The 6,992-nt window shown below is 34.1% G+C and overlaps 1 pseudogene; it reads right to left on the bottom strand.

Annotated features, from left to right (window-relative positions):
* Positions 1–21: 21 nt before the first annotated feature.
* Positions 22–6,340, bottom strand: LOC133317494 (formamidopyrimidine-DNA glycosylase-like; annotated as a pseudogene).
* Positions 6,341–6,992: the final 652 nt, after the last annotated feature.

Here is a 6,992-nt window from a genome sequence, read left to right as displayed (position 1 = left end):
GTAGCCATGATTTTAGCACAGCCAACAGATCATAAAGACAACATAATGCAGAGAACCTAAGTTGCAGAATAGTTGCTACTTGGCTTTCCTTCCAGCACTTCTACTACTTTGCCTGCTTGGAACTCTTTTCTTTAATTGCTTTTCTCCCCTAGCTTGTTTACTATTTGTCACCTGGCCGGGTTTCTTCTTTTCAACCTGATCACTATCAACATCGTCATCAGTACCAGCATCACCATCATTGTCATCATCACTTTCCTTAACTCTTCTTTTTGGAAGGCTTCCTACCTTCAGCTCCAGCATTTGTTCTCTTTTTCAATTTGAGTTCCTAAATTCTCCTCTTCCCCGTTTGTTGGTTTCTGAGTGTCATCGTCGTTATCATCATCTATACTTATTTTCTTTTTTGAGGCTTGCCTCCTAGGCTTACCAGTTTCTTTTGCATCTTGTGATCCAGTTTGCTTTTGCAACTCTGGCACGTAAGCAGTAGTCTACGAGCAACATCATTTGCAGATCAGAGAGATATAAAATATGATAAAATAAAAAAATAAAAAATAAAACAATTAAGGGCAATGTTCAGAATGGCATACCCTGCCACCAGCAGCCATGAAGTCAATTTTTTTCCCTGCTATCACATGAAAATTTATTAATGTTCGGACATGCAATATAAAATATATTTTTTCATTTATTATTCTTGGAATGGAAGCAGGGTACATTTCATCCAATATTTAAGCAGAAGAAAAGAAACTGAGTAAATAAAAAAGTACGAAGAAATTGATTATAGATAAATACATCACGTTTTAGTTCGATCCTACACAACAACCAGTGAGACAAATAAGAAAAGACAATATCACCCACTTTCAGAAACCCACCTTAAAGCATTGCAATTTCACAACCCTAAAATTGGAGATCAGTATACTTAATTTTTAATAAAATTTGCATAAAAAAATCAATAACAAAGCTTGAATTGCCAGAAGAAACCTGTAAGTTTCAAAATGGAGTCCTCAATGATGCATGCATTATACTTTCATTTTTCAAATTTGAAGTGATCAATAAATAATATCTTTATTCCAAATTTCCAATGCCACTTTCCACGGTTGAATGCTCAAAAACTTCACTAATAATGGGATCGTTCCTTAATATAAAGTCAAATACAAGAACTCTAACTTTCTATCCACAATCTCATCAGAAATGGCAAAACAAGCCTGGAATTGATACACTCTTGATGCTTAAAGTTTCACATTGATTTCAAAAATAGTAAATCAAACCAATCAAGAAAACAAGTTATTGAATTTACTGTAATTTTTTTAGTGGAATTACACATAAATTAAAATGTAAGCAGCACAAAGCCTTAGAAAGATTGCGATACCAGTCATGTTGCACCAAATAATGTTAAAAAGAATTTTTTTTACACAAAGTGAGGGAGCAAACCATCAACAAAAGCCTTGCCGGGCTTTTTTTCACGTGAATGAAATATCCAACTAGTGGGAAATTGACTACTATCTGCTCCAACTTCAACTGCTTTTTCAATGACCTGTAAAATAAATCTATTTGTCAACAAATACATACTAGAGAAGTATTGCTCACCATTTATTTTTCCAGGCTTTTTTACCCATCGAAAATGAAATAACCATTCAAGAGGAAAACAGCTACAGTCAGCATCGACTTCAACCGCAAATTGAATAACCTACAGGTTTTATCCTCTATATTTTTTGAGGTATACAAGTTCTATAAACTATGAGCATCTTAAAAGAAATCAGTGTCCCCACCTCTTTAATGCACTTATACAAAGTTGAGCAGCTTTCTTCAGACAGGCTAGATGCAATATTCCGTGGATGAATTCTTGCCTGGAAACAAGGGAAATATAATAAGGTATTATGTGAATTCTATAATTTAATTTCTATCCAAGACTAGAAGGATAATTAATTAAGAACTCGCAACACAAGGATGCTAGAGCAGATACTAAATCCTGTGAAATTCAAGTTCCAAAATATTTCAAGCTACCAAAGCAAAAGCAAAATTTAAAATTGAGTAAACTACAATATTTGTTATCAACTTAATTTCATCTACATCAATTTCAATTCTATATCACACAGGTAGATGTTTTCACTACCCAACTAATAAGTATACAACACATGTCTGAATTCAAACTTCATTTTATATTCTTACAGCACATCATTGTTCCCCAAGAAGGTGACGGTCACTGCACATTACTTTATTAAATATCTAAGCAGCAACATTGACTAGTAGGACAGAAGTGTCTCCTTAAAGTTGTACCATGATAGATATAACTAAAAAGGAACCTTCATAATAATAAGACTAAAAGACACTAATAAGCATCATTTCGAAGTTCCAACATATTTCTACTAAAATGAAATTATGCCTTATTTTCCTCTCTAACTGGATTTCAGACCATTCACAGTCTTGGTGACATGAATAGAGTATCTATCTGTTCCATCGGCATAGAGTAAGGGATCCATGAAAGACAAGATAAAACCGGATTTGTAGTGAAGAGCATATTCATTAACTGGCAAAGGTAATATAACCAAGGAAATGGTATTAGTCCTTTACAAAGCCGACGTGTATTTTAGTCTTTTCTTGAATTCATATATGATCAAGACTCATCCTTATTTATCCACTATATGGCCATATATTGAAGTTGCTAAAAGACTAAGTTCAGATGAATAATAAAACTTAAAGCTTAATCAGCCATATATAAACTCTAAAGCCACGTAGAATCTGATATCTTCAATTATAAACATAATTGGAAAACACCAAAGATTCAAAATCATTGAGAAAATGAAGGATGTACTTACTTGGTATAGCACTTCATCAGCAATCCAATTCCCAATACCTGAAATATAGCTCTGCAAAGATTGGAAAACTCAGATATTTCATATTTTACATCATGTAACGATGAAGTCAACTGTAACGAAAAGTTAAACTTAAAATGTCAAATTCCTATGCACTGTAAACCACGAGAAGGGAAAGATGATATATATATCTAACAGACATAAAGAAATTGCAAATGTACAGGGCAATGCATTAAAGGGAGGAGAAAAAAAACTAGACTTAATTGCATAATAAGTTAGTAAAAGTTATCCATCTAAACAGAATTCACTTCATGCTTGCAAGCAATTACGTAATGAACTACATTTTTTATTATGTTTCTTGTTCCATTTGCCTCATCAGTAGAATACTGTCTTCTACTCAAGCTCAAGTTATCAGAAAGTAAATGTTAAGGTACCAAATGAAGTTTTGAGAAAAGAACCCCATATTTTGATTTCTCAAGTGAAAAAGACATACTCTCATAACTAAAGCCCCCTACCAATGTAAAAGCAAAAACAAGGAAAACAATTACATAGTACAACGATGATGTCCTAATAATAAACAAACAAAGATGAGTAAACTATAATCTTTGGGAAGTGATAAAGGAAACCAATTAATACCTGGTCAAGTAATAAAGCCTTGATTTCAGTTTTCTTCTTGTGCAAAGACTCAGTAAACTCCTTAAGTGTCATAGGTTCTGAAAGTGCATCAGGACCAAGCTCAGATATGGGAGGCACTGACGTCGGCTGTATCAAGAAAATATATATATATATATATATATATAGTTAATAGCAAACTTTTTTTTATAAAAAATAGATATGAATGACAATTGGCAAGTAGGGTCACAATACATCTTTAAGCAAGCGAACTTTAGCAAATCGCCTTTTGTCAGTGAAAGACAGCTCCAAACCATCATCTAGCTGTGCCAATATGATTTTAATCTGGTTAATACTCATAAAAAGTTCACATAAATGATAATACTTGTTGGAGTGACATGTCCTCAAATCTCAAGGTCCACTATGCATGCTAAGAAAAATGAAAACTTAAATTATGACAAATCATCATTCCATACACGTACACCTTCATACTCATTATGCTATTATGTTTGACATGAAAGAATCAAATGATTGGAAAACCCATAGAAAATTTAAACAGCAGATATTGGGAAAATCAAATGCTTCACCACAAACCATGATTTAATAATATTCAAAATCCACAAAAATATTTAGCAATATGAAAAAAACAGATGAAAGTCATCATACGACAGTACAAAACAACTCCTTCCCCCAGCTCTATCATTACAACAATATTTAACAATATGGAAAAAAAGATGAAAGTCATGACATGACAGTATAAACATCTCTTTCCCCTGGCTCTATCACCACAGCTGTTTTACTTCAAAAACTTAAGAAACTGAATCAAATCAGAAGTTCACACCCTTCTGCTCACCAGCCGTATGAAAAGTTTTTCTTTCCAATATATATGGGGATAGGGATAACTTTCTCCACCAACTATAATTTCTGTCCTCTTTGATCTTTGAGGTTTTGAATGGCAAAGAATATTCTTCATATTTTTGTGAAATTTACAAGAAAAATGTTGATCCATCAATTGAAGTCCCCTATAAGTATTAAGGAAGTAGTTTATTGTAGTACCTCCATAGCAAAGGATACAAGTGCCATTGTGTAGGCAGAGTCCTAGTGTATACTATAAACAGAGGTATTGCATTTTGTTGCTCCCTACCGATTCACTCTCCCCATTTTCTCAACAATGTGCAAAGTTTACAATAATTAAACTTTTACAGATGATCCGCAATACTTACAGCTTATCTCTTGAGTAGAGCAGAGAGTGAAGTGTCACAATAATTACATACACTAAATTGACAAGAAAACTAATTTTCCCACACCATGAAACCAAGCTTCATGAAAGTAGGCAAATTAATCTGTATACATTGTTGTGGTTGCCACAAATAGAATCTAGACCTACGCTAACAATAAGTATACTTGCAACTTCCAGCTGAATAAGATTTTTATGAGCCCAGAACAAAATGTAATTAAATTCGTCATTAAATCAAATCCGAAGCATTCACTCTTGAGTCCAAATAGTTATATCGTTCTAGCATTCCACTCATCAAAGCAGTAACAGCTCTTACCTTGATGAAAACTTTTGAATATTTGGAAGGCCACTCATCCTCGTCATTTACAGCAGACCTACATGCACATTTTTATCATTACAATAACCAGAGAAGGTACTTATATGAGTGGAATCATTGCAACGAAGTATAATTCAAAGCTGAAGCAGTTCTACACATTGAGACATTGATAATTAGCTCAACATCAAATAAACTACTTTGTAAATAGAAGGATAAAATAAGAAATTTCTTGCGGCGAGGCACCGCAACGCCCATACGGCGCGGCTCGCGGTGCTATTGCGGCGCAATTAACTACTATGTGCATATCAAAATTTACATTTTCATATTATTTCATGTACTTTTAAAATACCAACAGTTAGCTGGTGTCCTCTCATTACAGCCACCTATCTTGCAGATTTCAAAATGAAGATAACATCAAGTGTAAGCTATAAGGTCCATCAAATATAAAACTTAAATGAACATTAGGTCTATAAACTGGGGTTCAGCTCAGCATATGAAATGCGTACCTGTCCAAAACATATAACAGCCCTATTAGCCTTACAATTTTTTATACCATGAATTTCATGCATAAATTTCCAATAGTGGTAGAAATGGCAAACTCAGTCTAAAGTTCAATCCAAGAAAAGCTTGATAATCTATATGCACAAAATCATTTCACACCAATTAATATGAATTAGAGTCTTCTAACACAAAAACCTATCAAGGAAACTATGGTATTTACAGCATCAGGGTCTTTTTTTAATATACATATAAAAAAAATAAGAAACCTTTATATTGTCAACCTGACAGCTGCATGATAATAAGAGATTTCATGTTATCAAATCTTTGGAAACTTCAGTATAACTTATCAGAATGTATGAATGAAGTAAAGACAACTAAACAGTGGCCTCACCTCACCTTTTATACTTTGTTACTGCAACCCCCTTTATATATATAGCACCAGCCATGCCTGAGACAGATAGATAGAAGTAGATATCCATAAGTTGTGGGCAGCACAAGTAGTTCCACAGCCACCAAGCACCACCAAACGAAGCTAGGGTTTAAAAAAAATAAAAAAATAAATAAAGAGTACCAAATAGAGAGTACCAAATTGGAAAGAAGGAAAAGGAGGGGAATCAAGTTCAAGCCACATGTTCTTGCCCTTCCGGCGAGCAGCGACGATGATCTTGCCGACGACGGAAGCTTCGAAGTCGGAGCGAGAGACACCGTCGATGACTTTGGAATCGTCAGCAACAACGCACTTGCTTATCTTCTTGCCGACACAGTTCTCCTCGACGGCCCTCCTCGCCGCCTCTACCTCCGGAAGCTCCGGCATTGCTCACACTCTCTCGGCTATGGCGTTTTCCCGCCTTCTTTTTGGGTATGCCAGATCACGCCCTCTTAAGTTTATATAAATTTCTGTCTTAGACCAAAAGATAGTGTATAATATGCTCGTCTCCAACTTTAAATTTTCTCTTTCTGCTTTATTCTCTCTTATTTCTTTTCTATATATGTGTAGGAGATTATTTTTTTCTCATGTTAAATCTCTAAAAACAATCCCCTTTCTTTTCTTAAAGAATTATATATTATTTAGAAAATTATTGTCTCATTTTACATGGAATAATTATCTTATGTTTCTCTCACATAAAAAGTTCTGCCACGTTCCTCTCACATAAAAAGTTCTACCATCACTTTTTTCTTTTTTTAATGGATGGTGGGTCTCACCACATCATGAGTCTATGTCTCTATGATAGAAGATACTTATCTCCAACAACATAGAAAATTAGAACCCATATTATTTATGGGGTTTGCAACATAAATTTTTGCAACACAAATACATAGGTGGGTCCCACGGGAAAAAAATAGATAAAATTAAAAACATTGGCACTATGTATAAGGAATATTTATGGGTTTTATGAGAATCATGTAACATGATATACTCACATAAAAAGTTTTACCATCACTTTTTTCTTTTTTTAATGGATGGTGGGTCTCACCACATCATGAGTCTATGTCTCTATGATAGAAGATACTTATCTCC

Source organism: Gastrolobium bilobum, unplaced genomic scaffold (assembly GCF_033153095.1).
Source record: "Gastrolobium bilobum isolate Gb01-03AN ecotype WA unplaced genomic scaffold, APGP_CSIRO_Gbil_v1 utg73943, whole genome shotgun sequence".
Classification (NCBI taxonomy): Eukaryota; Viridiplantae; Streptophyta; class Magnoliopsida; order Fabales; family Fabaceae; genus Gastrolobium; species Gastrolobium bilobum.
This window is presented reverse-complemented; position numbering and strand designations above follow the sequence as displayed.